General features: G+C 51.0%; 1 protein-coding gene and 1 non-coding gene across 5 annotated transcripts in view; one reads left to right on the top strand and one right to left on the bottom strand.

The window, feature by feature from the left end:
- The window catches only part of PIK3C2B (phosphatidylinositol-4-phosphate 3-kinase catalytic subunit type 2 beta), a 61587-nt gene extending 46163 nt beyond the window's left edge, over positions 1–15424 (bottom strand). For 2 of the 4 annotated variants that reach the window (XM_015248905.3, XM_006215505.4), the window contains exon 1: positions 14997–15424. The gene's annotated coding sequence lies outside the window, so the exon portion shown is untranslated. Of the gene's footprint in view, positions 1–2503; positions 2833–14996 lie in introns of those variants that run through there. The other 2 variants (XM_072948387.1, XM_072948388.1) reach the window with 2 other exon arrangements.
- LOC116285190 (U6 spliceosomal RNA) lies at positions 5118–5224 on the top strand. Its single transcript, XR_004194847.1, has one exon. It is a non-coding gene; the product is annotated as a U6 spliceosomal RNA (small nuclear RNA).
- Positions 15425–16538: the final 1114 nt, after the last annotated feature.

Raw genomic sequence — 16538 nt, 5'->3', positions numbered from 1 at the left:
CACCTCTAAATACTTCAGCCTGAATCTCTACAGAACTAGGACATTCTCCTGTGCAAACACAATGCCTTCAACACACCCACAAAATTTAACGTTGACACAGTCATGTTCAAATGTTTGCCACTGTCATCTGGGAAGTTTTTCAAACATATAATTCCTGGCCTCTCTCTTGGAGGGTCCGATTTAGTGGAGTGGGTCCCTGGACTTTGAACGTTTCAAAGCCCCTCAGGCAATTCAGATGTGCAGCCAGGTCTGACACCACAGACTAGAACTGTTGGAACTCCCAGGAAGATGCGAGGGAACTGGGGACGGGGACCCCAGAGAGCACCAGGCAGTCAGCTGGTGAAGGAAGAGGGCGTGCTTCTGGCGAGCAGATCAGTGCCGGGGTCTAAGCGGCACCAGGCACCAAACTCAGTCCACACAGCGGCCAACAGATGACTAGAGGTCAGTGGGGGAGGAAATGGGGCCAGGGCAGAGCCACACAATGGTTTAAAGTCAAAGGAGAGGGCACTCCCTCCAGCAAGCAGGCTCTGTGCGGTCCCAGTGCCAGAGAGGGAGGGGTCCCTGGGACCAGCAATGACACCAGCTGTGGGTGGAGAGGGCTTCCTGGCGTCTTGCCGGAGGGCACCATGTCAGAGCTGCTCTACTTGGGACAGACAGACCAACGGGTCTGGGTCATCTCCCTACATCCTGAGCCCCAGAGCTGGATTCTGGTGGGCGATGAGCACAAGCTATGTGCCAGGTGCCATGCTAGACTCAGAAGTATTCAGAAGACCATGGCACAATTCCAGGGAGTATGGTCTAGCAAAAATGACAGCCGTGACCATAAATAATAATTCAATCCCCACTTTGGGACACAAAATGGGAAACCCTGCACGTCTTGGCCCATCTTGACTGCGCAGGGAAAATGGAGAGCTATTAAGAAAGGTGGTAAAAAATATGGAGGGTCTCAAGCCCCTAGCCTTCTAGATTTTACTAAGGGAAGATGACTCAGTTCTAGGACTGCTCTAGGAGGGGACCTTCAGTACCTCCTTCAGGATAGAATGGGTCAAGGGGTTGGAGGCCACAAGGACTTAATCCCTTTGGTTTCCAGAGTCTTCTCTTCAGAGGGGACCCTTCCCCCATCCACCCCCAACATCCACACTTACCCAGACCCCAAATCCCACTGGCCTTGCAGCCAGGGACCCATCCTGCACCCCTCACTGCACCCCCCACTGCCCTGCTCCACCTCTCCCCCCGCACAGCCCCAGCTCCAGCAGGGACGTCCGCGTGCCCTGGGCCAGGAATCCGACTCCTCCAGCAAAAGCTATAACAAGAAGTCAAGTAGGTCAGCTCCCTGCCTCACACAGATGTGCACCTGATCCCTGCTTCCGTATTGAAAACCTACAGGTCTCACACAGCTCTGAGAGCTTCTCTGATGTCAGGCCCATCACTAAGTCACACGCGCCAACAGAGCCTTTCTCTTATTTAACCTGCGTCCCCTCTGTGTGGCTCTCACTTAGTTCCACATGTGGGGAGACTCAAAATAACTGCTCGCATTTTCTTCCCACTCATACAGCCCCTCTCTAGCATCCTCTTGGCCAAATTAAAACTGCCCCGTGTGGTTCGGTCTTTGCTACTGGAACTTTCTTTCCATCTCTCTCTTTCCTGGGCCTACCCTGGACCCTCCACCAATTTAAAGCTAAAGTGGACACAAGAGTTAACAGAGAGCTCTTTGGGTCCTAAGAGAGCAGAGAGACAGGTGCCAGGAGGCTGTGACACACTTACACCAGTCGACTTTGCATTTACAGTCTTGAGTCCCCTGTCCTGGCTCAGAAACCTTCCGTGCAGCTGACTCTGTCTGCATGTGTGCACACACGTGCATGCATGTACGTGCGCGCACGCACACACACACACACACACACACACACACACAGAATCCCTGGAGATCACACCTCCTAGCACACACCCTGCAGATTTGGGATCTGAGTACAAAGAGAGTCAGAAATGGAAGAGATGAGGCAGCTCATGGCTCTCAAAACTTTCCTTCCTAGAGCTGACCATTTAGATGGGAGGGCCCAGGACCAGGATCTGGCAATCAGCTGAATGGAACCTTTGGCAAGAAGGAAAGAAAGGTCTTGGCAGTGTGTGGATTTCTAACCCAGGAATCATCCCAGGAGCCAGAGCAGCCACATCTCCCTTGTCCGGTCCATACTTCCTGCTCTCTCCTCCCCTGCCCCCAGCCACTGCAGCCCCAAGGGCCAGCCCTTCTGGTTGAGATCAGCCAGGTTCCCTCCAAGGACCACGATGGTTAAGAATGACTTTTTCAGCTTCCTCGGCCTACAGAGAAAGGCAACGGGATGGGGTGGCGGAGGATGAGAGGCGTTCCCAGGATGGCCTTCGCTTAGTAATCTTGGCCTCCAGTTGACAGGACTCCTGAGGAAACTTCTTCACAGATAAATTTCACACCAGCCCACCCACGTGAGAAAAACCACCCAACGTTTCCAAGCAGTAACATCCAGGAAACCTCAGCCTCTCTGACGGTACCGTAGACCCCAAGAAGTATAGAGGCAGCCCCTCTGGGAGGAGGAAGTGGGTGGAGTCGGCGACGGGGACACAGCAGCCCTCTCCAGCCCTCGCTTTCCACATCTGTTCTGCTCCGTCCTCATTGTTGCTTCACGGCGCCATTTGCTTCCTGTAAACCAAGGGCTCCTGCAGCGCCCAGACAGTTGCCTCTCTCACCCCCGGCTGAACCTCCAGCCCAGCTTCCCCAGCTCATGCCCCTGGGAATCCGGTTCTCCAGGATTCCTGCGTGGGCTGGGAAAACTCCCTGGAGGAGGCCAGCCCATTAAGCAGAGCCCAGAAAGCAGGTCACAGCTGTTCCCATCCAGCCGAGGCACCAAAGCGAGGACACAACATGCCAACAAGGCTCTGCTCTGCCTGGAGGGCTCACAGGGGGAGGAGGTGAGAGGCAGTGCAGCCCCGCCTCACGGCTCTGGTCCAGACTCCTGGTCTGAACATGCTGGGCGGGGCTCACCCATCAGAGTCTGCAAGGAGTAGGAGGCAGCGTTGAGGAGGGGAGGGTGCAGCTCAGTGGTAGAATGCCTGCTTAGCATGCACAGGGACCTGGGTTCAATCCCTGGTCTCTCCATTAAAATAAATAATAAATAAACCTAATTACCTCTCCCCCCAAAAAAGGAGGCAGTGTTGAGGAGCACTCCGAAGTATGGCCCAACCCCAAGGCAAGTGGATGGGGATCTCAGGGTAACTACAGAGGCATCAAACTAACCAGTCTACTGAATAATGCCAGTGAGACTGTCCCCCAAAAGAATGACATCTTTGCTGGGATCAACACCCTGACTTTTACGTAGTATCTCCAATTCACTCAATTATAACAATTCTTTGGTTGTTTTCTGGTAGTCCTTTTCTCAGACATCTGAAAGATTCTCTCTCTTCTCCATGACAGGGTCCCCCTGTCTGTTAAAGATAAGTGGGGCGAGGCCCACAAAGGGTCAGCAACTTCGCCTGCGTCTCACAGTGAAGCTGTGGCAGAGCTGGGAGGGGCCCATAGACCCACTGGGCTGATACTCAGAAACAGTCTTGGCCCCAGCCCTGTGCCCCGCCCCATGAGGACAAACCTGGCCCTCAATCGCTAGAGCCTGGGACGGGAAGGACACAGGGAACTGGTCCCCAGAATGATCCTACACACAGATTAGAGAAGGTGGAGCCAGCAGCCGCCATGGGGTGACGCTGTCGGTGGGAAGCGTGGGGGTGACGGCCTGTAAGCCTGCCTTGAGGAGCCAGTGGGCAAGGCCAGGCTGTGTGGGCAGTGGGCTATTCGCAGCTGACAGCCACCTGCTTGGCTCGGAGGAGGGTAAAAGGAAGCCAAGGGGAAAAAGGCTGAGCCAGTCGTCCATGGGGACCTCGGAGGAGTGGAAGTCCAGCCCCCACACAGTGCCCAGGGCAAGCTCCTTCCCTCCTTCCTGGAGGCGAGGCTCTGCACTACTGTCCGCAAGCCCCGCCCACTGTCCCTCTGCCACCACAGTCCCTAAATCAGCCATCTTGATATGTTGTCTGATAACAGAGACCATCTTCAATTAGTGCTAACACCTTAAATCAAGAAAATCCCTGGGGTCGGGGGGAGGGTATAGCTCAAGTGGTAGAGAGCGTGCTTAGCATGCATGAGGTCCTGGGTTTAATCCTCAGTATCTCCACTGAAAATAAATAAGCAAAACAAATTACCCTCCCCCAAAATACATAAATAAAAATTTGTTTAAAAAGGAAGAAAGAAGATCCCTAGGGAGGGTAGAGTGCAGCTCAGTGGCAGAGTGTGTGCTGAGCATGCACAGGGTTCGGCCGGACTCACTCCCTCATCAGCTCCCTGAGGGCAGGAGAGAAAGCCAGCCTAGACACCACGAGGTTCTAGACACCATGAGGTAACAGTCTTACCGTCACTGGCAAAGGAAGCTGAGAAAAGCAGACAGGAAGTTGAAGAAAAAGGAAAAACAGGACCTCTAGGCTCCAAGGGCAGCTCCGGGCCTTCCCAAGCAGGCCCTTCCCTGCCCACGTCCCAGTGCGCCGGGGACAGGCTCGGCCAGCCAAGGGGGCACGAGGCAGTGAGAATGCCAGGAAGGAGACTTGGGCAGAAGAGCCCAGGAGGGCCTGTGCCCAAAGGCCACCTGGCTTCTGGCAGGCCTCAGGGGCAGCTGGTTATTTCCTAAGTCAGGGCAGAATGGAGAAGCCCTGGGGTCCCCATAGACCAGGGTGGGAAAGGAAAGGGGTGTCAGGTCTCAGGCAGCCCCCATCTTTCAGCCCAGGGAGGAAAAAAAAAAAGTACAAAAACAAACTCACCAACAGACATCTGATACTAATTTACCCAGGGGTGTCAGAGGCCAAAGTGTTAGTCTCTCCAAGGGACACGTGCACTTAAAAAGTAGAGTTTGAGGAGAAGGGTGCCCAAGCTAAGGGAATCTGGAAGACATAAGGGAAATTTCTAGTAGCCCTAGGAAAAATGATCCATTAAAAGGTAGGGGAAGAGGATCTCCGGAGTAAGCCTTGCCTCCCCATGGCCTCCCCAGGTCCTAGCTCCTGAGCCCCAGGGCTCTCTTGCCCCTCTCCAGGAAACAAGACTCCCCACCCAGGTGCTCACTTCAGCAGCACATACACTAAAATTAGAACAGTACAGAGAAAACTAGCATGGTCGCTGAGCAAGGATGACATGCAAATTCATGAAGCGTTGTATATTAAAAAAAAAAGACAACCCCCCAAGTGCTGCCTACGAGGCAGCCTGTCCCTTTAAGACACTGACCCCTCCAACCCCTGGCCTTGGCTGCCGTTACCCTGGCCTTCCGCAGGGGTCACGCAGCTCCACTCCACTCTCCCTGGTAGCAGACCGGAAGGATATCCTGCTGTGGGTCAGCCAAGGACACAACCCGGGGAGACACCAGGGATTCTGTCTTACCCAGGTCAAAGGAGAAAGCCCACTCGGGACGCAGGGCCCTAAGAGGGAACTGAGAAGTGAGATCCTCCTGGAGATGGCCTCTCAGTGTCCAGGGAAGCGGATACCTAGATGGGGGGACTGGGACGGGGGCACTGGTCCTGCAGTGCCAGATCCAGGGGATCCCGACCAGGACTCCCCTATCAGCCTGGTCACCCCCAGAGCTCTCAGAGTGGAAGGCTCCAGTGCCCTGGCATAGACGCCCCATGTCCTATTGCCCGTCCCTCCCGACTCTCAGGGCTTCAAAAGCCACGGGTGCGGCTGGAGGCGCTTTTCTCTTGCTCCTGCTTTCTCTCCGCCCTCTTTCCACCCCAACTCAAGATGGTCAGAAGCCTTCCCTGGTCAGCCCTTTCCAAGTCTTCTTACTTCTTTTACTCTCAATGTCTCCTTTACACTCTGATGCTGTGTGTGGGACACGACTGATTAAAATGGTGGCCCTGGTGTCGGGGCAAGAACACATTCGCCTTAGATGGTGTTAAAACAACTGTTCCGCATCTCTGCACATGGCGGGGTCAAGGAGATTTATTTTCTAAGCAGGAAGTAACCTAGGGGGTTGGGCAGTCGACAAGGACTCATGTCAGTTTCAGTGTTGCTCTGTACCTGCCCTAATGCCTTTCCCCCAGCTCCTATGTCCCACTTTGCATAAGAAGGTCTCCCTAAGACAGAGTCCTAGTCTACAGCCAGCACGGGGATGCTCAGCAGAGGGGTGGACCAGCTGCCCACTTGGCGCAGTGCAGCACATTCACATCCCAACAGCCCTGCCTTCATGGGGCCCTTGCTCACATGACCCTCACTCAGGGTCTACCAGGTAGCAATAGTCAGAGGCCAGTCTCAGCCATTCTCAGGGGCTAGCTAACATGCTTGCAGCTGGACGAGTGCAGCCAGAATGTGCCCGTACGTGCAGGTATATTAGAGCTAAAATATCCTATATATGTAACAGCACAGTCCATGGCTACCTTGCTGAAATACCAGTGCAGTGTACGTAAACACCATTACAAAGTCTGTCGAATGAGTTTCTCCAGGGATATGTCCACTGTCAGGACTGGAGTGAGGGTATCATGCTTTGCTCTGGTGTGTGATGGAGAGGGAGGCCAAGTGAAAAGGAGCAGAAATAGAAGGAAGGAAACAGATCCCCCCCCCATCTTGTCTCTGATATTTAGTGCCAGGTATTGTCTTGTTTAATCCCCACAACAATCCTTAAATGTGCATATTATTATCCTTATTTTATGAAAACAGGAAAGGGATTGAGTAATTTGCCCAAGGCCACACAGTAGTAAAAAATAAAGACTCAAAGAGTTGTAAACCAGCTCTACTTCAATAAGCAAATAATAAAATAAACAAAATTTAAAATTAAAATAAATTAAGTAAGTAAGTAACTAAGCAAGAGTTAAACTGAATCTTGTTTGAGGTCTCTTTCCCATCCTGCCATGGAGATCCAGGCACACCCCGTTTTACCAAATGTCCAGCTGATATTGGTGACTATCCTGGCGCACGCCTAAGCTCTCCCCACGTAGCCCAGCACTCTTCATCACTGTCTCAAGGCACTCAAAAACCACGCAAATAAATAAACAAGCAAACAAACAACAACAAAACCAGACCCATAGTTTTGCAGATAGGAGAACCAAAGACCAGGTACCACCTCACACCAGTCAGAATGGCCATCATTCAAAAGTCCACAAATGATAAACGCTGGAGAGGCTGTGGAGAAAAGGGAACCCTCCCACACTGCTGGTGGGAATGTTGTTTGGTGCAGTCATTATGGAAAACAGTATGGAGATTCCTCAAGAAACTAAAAATAATAGACTTACCCTATGATCCAGCAATCCCACTCCTAGGCATATATCCAGAGGGAACTCTAATTTGAAAAGACACCTGCACCCCAATGTTCACAGCAGCACTATATACAATAGCCAAGACATGGAAGCAACCTAAATGTCCATCGACAGAGGACTGGATAAAGACGTTGTGATATATTTATATAATGGAATACTATTTGGCCATAAAAAGAGAATAAAACAATGCCATTTGCAGCAACATGGATGGATCTGGAGATCATCATTCTAAGTGAAGTAAGCCAGAAAGAGAAAGAAAAATATCATATGATACCACTCATAAGTGGAATGTAAAAACAGAAAAAGACACTAATGAACTTATCTACAAAACAGAAACCGACTCCCAGACACAGTAAACAAACCTAAAGTTACCAGGGGGAAAGGGAGCAGGAAGGGATAAACTGGGAGCCCAAGATCTGCAGATATAACAAGTTTCTACTGTACAGCACAGGGAACTATATTCAGTATCTTATAGTAACCTATAATGAAAAACAATGCGAAAATGAATATATACACCAGAAATTGGCACATTGTAAATGACTGTACTTTGATTTAAGAGAGAGAGAGGGAGGGGGAGACAGAACCAAAGATCACAGGGGAGAAATGACTCATCTGAAGTCACACAGGTAGCTGTGGCGGAAGTGGGACTGGAAGCAGGTCTCAGACTCCCGCTCAAATGCTCTTTCCAGCCTGAAACACAACCATCTATCTTGTCCATTCTCAAAATCCTCCAGAGAAGGAGTTCCCCCAGACTTTCTGTTCTAACCTCTCCCAAATTGGTCCATTCCTTTCCAAGCTTCTGACTACTTTGATCAAGTGAAATAACCTAGAGAAAGCACACGTTATGCACCAAAAATCGTAATTCCTTTCTCTTACCCTCCCATTAAAGCCTCACCCTAGCTAGCCTCTCCGTCTCCTATGCAGACCCGTTGCAGTGCTGGTACCCCAGTGCCAGGGAACCCCTCAGGGCAGCTCAGATCATGCCATTCTTCCAACGAAAAGCTTTGTCTCTCCCCTTTCTTGTCAGATATTCAAGACCCCCAATATTGAATTCCAGCCCAGTCCCTTGCAGGCCCCCCATTCTCCAGGGCTCCTCGTTTTCCCACCAAACTTCACTCATGCTAGTACCTTCTGGAATACTCCCTGGCTCGCCCTCTACAAATGCCTGCTCTTGAGCCTTCTTTCATCTCCTGTGACTGAAAGTGCCTTTGCTCTCTTTGGAACATCTCTCAAATTTTTAATGCATCCTACCACAGTTATACTGTTTCGTATTACTCCATTAGTGATTAGAATAAAAATAACCTATCCACGTAGGTGCTTTATAGTTACAAAGCCCTTTCATAGACATAAGCCCATTTATCTTAATAAAAATTACCTATTTATTTTTGTTTTCCCCATGATGCCCAGTACAGTGTTTTACACATGGGACAGAGCTGTTAAATACTGCAACCTGAGGGTGGTCTGACCAACCCAGAGAAGAGCTAACACTTCCCTGTGGTCGGATCAGAGATCCTGAAGCTGGATGAGGAAGGCAGAACTGGGGTTTGTTCTTCCAGGTTGATACCTCATAGCGTTTATTAGAGTCTGAGCATTTAGGGGCCCCCGAAACATTCAGCACTCTGATCCAAGCCTCTATACTCCTGTGAAATGCTGCTCAAGACTACACCACCTCGTGGGGCAGCCATCACAACTGACTCATACTGAGCTAACAGAATTATCGCACTACATGAACCCATGCATTCACGTGCATTTTGTGGAGTACACCGTGGCCACTCAAGGTCAGGGATATACTGAATTCAAGTTAGCCTCCCGAGGGTTTAGCACAAACCTGCCGTCGAAGGACGATAAAAGAAACGAGACCATCACAATTCACTGAGCCCTTGCCACGGATCAGACACTGTCCTAGGCAGTTCGTTTCGCCTGTCCTCTTCACTGCTGTGCACCAAGGAGGGCGCCGGGGACATCACAGACATTGAATGCGCAGCAGGTGAATGAACAGATGAATAAAAGATATAATGCAAACTCCTTCAACGGCTCTGGACAAATTCAGAGCCTTTCACTTGGCCTCTTTCACCACTTTCTTCATCCGCCGTCCCAACCCAATCCCTACTCATCGGCCAGATCTTGTGGGGAGGGTATAGTTCAAGTGGTAGAGTGCATGCTTAACATGTACAAGGTCCTGGGTTCAAGTCCCAGTGTCTCCTCTAAAAATAAATAAATAAACCTAATTACACCCCCCCAAAAATAAACATCTCAGCAAACATTTCCTTTCTACCAGGAAGTCTGACCTCTGCTTTTGTGTTCTCAAAGCATCCCACACTACTTCCACTACAGCCCACTCACTTGCCACTAGTAAACACTCACAAAAACATTTCCTGAATGAATGAGTGAGGTCTTTTTTAAACATGATCTGACAGCTGTACATCTCTCTGTGATCATATCTCCTTCCACAGACGACCATGGAAGAATGCTTTCTGCCGTCACCTGGCCCTTGGGGAAGTCCCATCTCATTCAGAACTTGAGCCTCATTGACATTTTTCCAACACACGTCCCTTCAGTGCAGCACAGAAAGACCACCAGTTCTGGAGGTAGCCTGACCCAGATTCAAACTTTGGTTCTTCCCTAATTAGTTGTACAATCTTAGGCATGTTTCTTAGTCTCAGTTTGAATGTAAACCTAAGCTAAATAAAGCTCCGTTCTCCCATCTGCAAAGGGGAATGAGACAATTTTATCATCATCTATTTCCTCCAAGGATGGGAGGAGGGAAAATTCAGATAAGGTTTGAAAAGCTGGGGGCAGGCGACGCTCAGTGCCGGTGGCTTTTCTTCTTCAAGGATGCTCTTGCCTTTCTTGGTACTTGAACTTTTTCTCAAGTGGCTCCTTTTTGCCTTCCTTGCTGGGATCACCTGCAACATCTTGTCAGGGAACTGTATCCATCTTTTCTCTTAATTTAAAAAAAAAATCTGCCTTCTTGGGGGAGGGTATAGCCCAAGTGGTAGAGGGCATGCCCACCATGCACAAAGTCCTGGGTTCAATCCCCAGTGTCTCCTCTAAAAACAAATAAATAAACAAACCTAATTACGCCCCCCCAAATCTGCATTCTTGAAATCTAGAGTGGAAATCTGACATTCTGGCTATAGTATTTTTGGGGGGAAATATAGTTGCCTTCTCCCAGGTTCCCATAATACCCCATTTACAAACCAAATCTCTCCACTTCTGCTCAGAATTAAATGCACTCTAACAGTGCTGCTGGTCCCTTTAACTTCTTTTGCCCTTCGGAAGACATAACGAGATGGCAAGTCAGGAACACGACAAACACTGCTTTCAGAAAAGTGGGGCTGCGATGTCTCAATGTGCTGCAATGTCTCAGTGTGGCCGCGATGTCTCAGTGTGGCTGGGCCGGCATTACTCCTGTCTGGGTTCTAGGTTACTGTGGACCTGAGACAGGAAGAGCTCACGTCTATTTCTTCCACCTGGCAAGACACGCTGTACTGTTTCCTCAAAATGCAATCTCCTTGGTTCTCTACTCTCTCCCTCTCATTTGCTCTGCCCTTAAGAGCACCAAAAAGATTAAGACAGAGAAGGAGAAGAACTTGGCTGGAGAGGATGTCTCCACGCGAGCCTGGGGACCCAGACACGTGTCACCAGTGCCCATGCCTGGCCCCCACCTCCATTGTAGGGAGGGGATCAGAAATAGAACCTAACCCCTAGGACAGGATCCACAGGGCAGAGACTTAAGAGGTACAAAGCACAGTAGGAAGAACTGCCGAGAAGAAAAACAAACCACTGCTCAGGAGATAGTCTCGCAGTGACTACAGTTGGCTAGGGTGAAGAGAAATAGGTCCAGGAAGAAGGGAGTTGAACAATGTTTTCAGGAAAGAGTGGCAGGAGTGATAGAGTGAAGGCAGAAGGAAAAGAGACAAATGATTTTCGGCTTTTCTTTGAAACATCGGGGAGCCTCTGCTAGGTGAGACTTTCCTATGGAGTGAATTACTGAGTGAATTACTGATTCCTTCGTCGCAGAATTCTGTATTCTGCCTCAGGACTGTTGGGAACCTCTCTCCTCTTCCTTCTCCATACCTTGAGCGCCTCTGCCCCAAGGCTCAAAGGGTGTCCTCTGTGTCCTTAATCCCTTTAGCACTAAGGAGATGGGAGAAGAGTGCATTCCATCACTGAGGTCCTGAGAGAGGAGAATTTCCCAACAATGAAGGCACTGATAGGGTTGGCAGATAGGCATATTCTAAAGTACCAAAGAATAGGCCCTTTCATGGGTCGTATAAAGTGATCTGTAGGGCAAGTTCTAGCATTGCTAGTCACCGTGTGACCTTGGGAGAGTCATTTCTTTGCAGGGAACTGATCTCCAAAGTCCTTTCCAATTCTAAAGCTTTACATAATCTTAGGAAATACAAGAATGCTCTCTTAAATTTCATTTCACACCACAAACACAAAACAAAGCAGATACAGAAATACCAAAACAAAAGACTTGCCTCCATTTTCCCAACTCCCCTCTCCCCCGCCCCACATTCTAAATCTCTGACTAGAGTTGCCCAGAAGGTAGCAAAGTAAGTTGATTTGATTATCCCTAGTCTTCTCCTGACACTGAATGTAGGGATATGAATGAGAAAGCAGAGAAAGGCCAGGAAGGGGGGAGCTCAAGGGACTCACATACTTATACCTCAACCCCTGAACAATTGAGAATTAAGGAGGGGTTATGCTGGGCTGGGGCTGGGTAGAAATTTTTCCTCCAGTGTCCCTGTCCTTGAGAAGTTTGTTATCTAAAGTATGTCCCAGACTGGTGACATCTTATGGGCATTCAAGTCAAGGAGTCCAGTATGAGTGAATTCTGTAACTCTGCTGCCCTTTCTGTTCCCCCAAGACCCACTATCTCCCTGACAGTGGCACCCAGGTTATGAGCACTGGGTCTGGAGTGGGACTGCCTGCTTCAAATCCCTCCCCTGTCATTTACTAGCTGGCTGACATCAGTAAGCATTGGCTGTTATATTATTTGTCAACTCAGCACTACCCTGTCAATAGACAGTAGCTAGTCTTTGGGGGTGGATGTCTCCCCCAGTTCGCTACAAATATCATTCAGCAGACTTTCTTTCTCTCCCAACACTCATTCCACCAACCCTATTTAAAGAGGAATACCCAGTTGGGGAGGGGATAGCTCAGAGGTAGAGGGCATGCTTAGCATGCATGAGGTCATGGGTTCAATCCCCAGTACCTCCGTTAAATAAAATAAGAAGAAATAAGCAAAACTTAATTACCCCCCTACAAAAAAATTAAACAATAAAAAATAAAGAAATAATCAAAGAACAGTTACCTTGGCATCGTCACATCATTCTTCCCTTAGCCAGAAAAGAAAGGTTCCGGAACATTCTCTATTTCATATCCCTTTCTTCCCACCCCTCCCCCCAGCCCCACCAGCTTTTCCTCCCTCATTACTGAGACTCAACTCTGGCTGAATAATCCACTTTTGTATAGTACTCTGCAGTTTTCAGAGTGCTTTTGCATACGTGATTTTATTTAGTTCATGGTAAGCGGTGTATTTCATCTTTAAAACAATCCTGTGAGCCAAGGATATTTTTTCCCATTTTACAGGTAGGCAAACTAAGTCTTAGACAAGCTCACAAGCTGTCCATGCTCAAATAGCTAGGAAGTAAAATACACAAGGACTCAAAGCCAGGCTTCCTGACACTGAACCCACCCACTGCTTTCTCTGCTGCTTGGCATTATCATGTCCAAGTTCACATCCCGGGAGCATGAGAAGCCTGAAGTTTATGGCCAGTTACAAACCCCCAAAGGGAACAGAGATCCTTTATTTTTATTCCTGCTGGCCCGCAGGGCTGTCTAGGCTGAAGGACCATACACACGAGATACCTGCAAAGTGTCAGGCTTAGGTGATGTGGAGAAACCACAGAGAGACCACAGGCCCACAAGGATGTGTATCTGCTAAAGTACCACTCCATAATGGCCAAGGCCACAGGCATTCAGGCCATCGGACAATCCCAAAGGAGCACTGCCAGGAAAAGCCTGAGGACCCAGACAAACTGAGCCTTCCTCAGCCCAGTAGGCCCTGTGGGCCTCCCTCACCAATATTTCCAGGGAGAGGGAAATGGACAAGCTCCCTTCTGGCCAGGGCTGAGATGTGATCAGATTCAGACTAATACACACCCATGCACACTCAGCAGTAAATTCAGAGCCACAGAAGTCAAACTCTGGGCTCACCCAAAGGCCAAAGGAGAAGCCGCCACAGCTTCAGTCCAGGGCTCCGGCTCAAAGCCACCATGTCCTCAGACTCTGGCTGCCAGGCAGAGCTATAAAATGTGCCTCGACTTAATTTTTCCATGGACACAACCCCAGATGGGACCGCCAGGCCTCATAAGCTCTCTGCTCTGGGATCCACAGCTGGAGCTGGGGAGGGAGAGTATTTGGGGGATCAGGTTTGCCACCCCCTGGACCACTTCTCTTCCAATATCTTTCCAAGGCCTAGTGCAGCAAGAGAGTAAGTTTTCATTCAGCGACTGATACAGGGTTGGAATTCAGTGCAAATTACTTACATCTGCTTGGCCACCACCCAGACAGTCAGGTAGTAGAGAGAGAGAAGGAGGGGCAGTGTTGGCCCACTTCTGGGAGCCTGAGTAGTTGTGTGCTAAGGAATCTGGTGCCATGCTGGGACCAGCCTGCCCAGGATATGGGGGGAAAAACCTCAGGGCAGCTGAGACAATAGAGATTCCATCCCAGGGATGGCTGGTGGGACTGGGGCAGGGAAGCCACAAAGACCCCACAGGCGGGTGGAGACGGAAGCAAAGAAGGTTGGCCTGAAAGAGCTGGAGCAATGGCAGAATCGTCACACACATGCCCCTTAGCCAATTCGGGTGTGTGCACTAACCTCATGCATTTGGTAACCTCTTCCCACAACCCAGGAGCGTGCCAAGCCCCTGGGCTTCCCACTCTACCCCACCCGACCCCACCCCAGCTTGGCAGCCTCCTTTGGAAGCCTCCTTTGGGCTTCCTGCTGCTGCGATTGCTCCCCAACATCAAAGCCACCGCTGTAGGAGCCGAAAATGAGAGACAAGTACAGGCCAGGAGAGCTGCGCCTACCCGCCCCTCCAGCCCGCCCCCCTACCCCGTCCCCGCCCCCGCCCCAAGGCCGGGATCTCCGGCCGGAGGGCCCCTCTCCCTCTCCCAAGCTTTCTCCTTTTGCTGCAGTATCCTTATAAGGGAGAAGCCAATTCTACAATCCGTCTGCCTAAAAAATGTATATATTCCCCAGGCTAGATGCCGACTTTTCACCCACTGCAAGAGAAAGAACCACCCACACCAGCCTCACTCCAGGGCAGGTTTTGCTTTTTATTTCTCATCTTAAACGAACACCAAAACCTTTGGCTGGCTCAGGTCGCCTTGCAGCTGGGAGCCAGGAAGTGTGTTTAGAGGGAAAGGGGTGGGGAAGAGGGTGACCCCGGTCCGAGACACCCCGAAACTGCTGGAGCGGGGAGGCGGTGGGGGTCGGCAACCTGCTCGGCACTGGGGCTGGGGCTCAGCCCGCCGCCGGGAAACCCTCGGCTCCTTCCATTGTTGCACCTCGGCTGTTGCCATGTTGGAGGGAGAGCCCCCTGACCTCCGCTTCCTCCACTCCGCAGACGGTCCGCAGACCCGGGCCGGTGCTTCGGGCTGGGTGCGCGTCCTACCTGTGCTCACTGCTGTTTCCTGCAAGACCCGACGTCTGGTGTGCTCGGCGACGGCGGTGCTGGCTCCGCAGCTCCGGGCGGCTCCGGCACCCGCGCACCGCCTCCTCCCGGGGCCGCTCCCCTCTCCGCGCTGCACGCGGCGGCCGCCGGCCCCGGGGTCCCCGGGGCAGCCGAGAGGCGGGAGAGGACGCGAGGACCAGCCCGCAGTAGGGGAAGACGTCCTCTCGGCCGAGAGCGTGCGCCAGCCCGCAGACTCAGGCAACCCCGGGTGAGACAATAGCGGGAGCAGCGGGCGAGAAGGGAGAAGCCATCTCCCGGAGACCTGGCGCACTGCACGGCGACGCGAGGCTCGGCCAGCCCGAGCCAGGACAGGCAGCCGCCGGCCGCGGCTCCAGCCCGCAGCGCCGACTGCGCGGCGAGCGGGAGGGCGGGGCGGGTCCTGGAACCCTGACCGCCCGCCCTCCCCTCCCCTCCCCTCCCCTCCCCTCCCCTCCGCTCTCCTCCCCTCCCCTCCCCTCCTGTCCTCTCCCCTCCCCTCCCTCCATCTCCCTCTCTCCCTCCCTCCGCTGCCAGTGCGTGGGGGAAACAGAAACGCGCTGGCGTCAAGTTGTGCTTTAGCAACCCAAGAGCCAAAATTTCCACTTCCCACTTGCGTGAGGGTTTTTGCAGATGGTCGTTACTTTTCCCTGCTGGGACCCCCTTTGTTCTGTGTCCGATGAATGCCAAATCATTCTGCTGGAAATCAGAGTTTGGACGTCCAATTATCGGTCTGGAGAATTTCTCCCCATCATCAAAATAGCGACGCCCGGAAGAGTCCCCACCTTGAGGATGCCGGGGGTTGGGGGGAGCGTCTCGGCGCTTTGCACACTCAGTCTCATTCGGTTTTTGTATTCGCGCTAGTGGATCTTCTGATCCGAGCACCAGAAAATAGCAATCACCAATCTGAGGGGGCAGAGGAGGTAGTAGTGCCTCCAACCCAACCATGGGAGAGAAAAAAAAATCTTTCATACAGTATGTTGTTTTAAAAATAGACTCTAAGTGCCTTTCCATGAGCAGTGGTCTCCAGGAGAATTTTTCAAAGGGCTCCAAATCAATAGTTGACCAGCTCTTTTTCCGTTTGATTTGCATAATAACTTCGATCTCAGATCCCAAAGTACATTTTCCTCAAAACTTGAACCTTGTTCTCTCCCAGCGCCCTTCTTTCTTGCCAGGCTATGATTGACACCTGGTTCTCAGCCTCCCTTCTCTGCAATCCCCTTCAGGTATTCAGATATTCAGGCTTAAGACCCAGACTCCTTCAGATGCCCACGACTCCCCAGCCAGGGTTCCTATGGACACATCTGCCAACCTGCCCCTTCCCTGGTCTCAAAGCAATATTTATTGAAATGCTACTATTCCAGGCTGTTTTGGGTTCACTGGAGTTTTGGGAGTTTTTTAAAGGGTGTCAGAAAAGCCTTTTTAAAAGACAAGGGGACTTTAATAAAAGTATAAAAGGGGACTTCAACAAAAATATGTATAAAAAAGATAAAGGGGACTTTAAAA

Source organism: Vicugna pacos, chromosome 23 (assembly GCF_048564905.1).
Source record: "Vicugna pacos chromosome 23, VicPac4, whole genome shotgun sequence".
Taxonomy (NCBI): Eukaryota; Metazoa; Chordata; class Mammalia; order Artiodactyla; family Camelidae; genus Vicugna; species Vicugna pacos.
The sequence above is the reverse complement of the archived record's forward strand: the minus strand, read 5'-3'. Positions and strand labels throughout refer to the sequence as shown.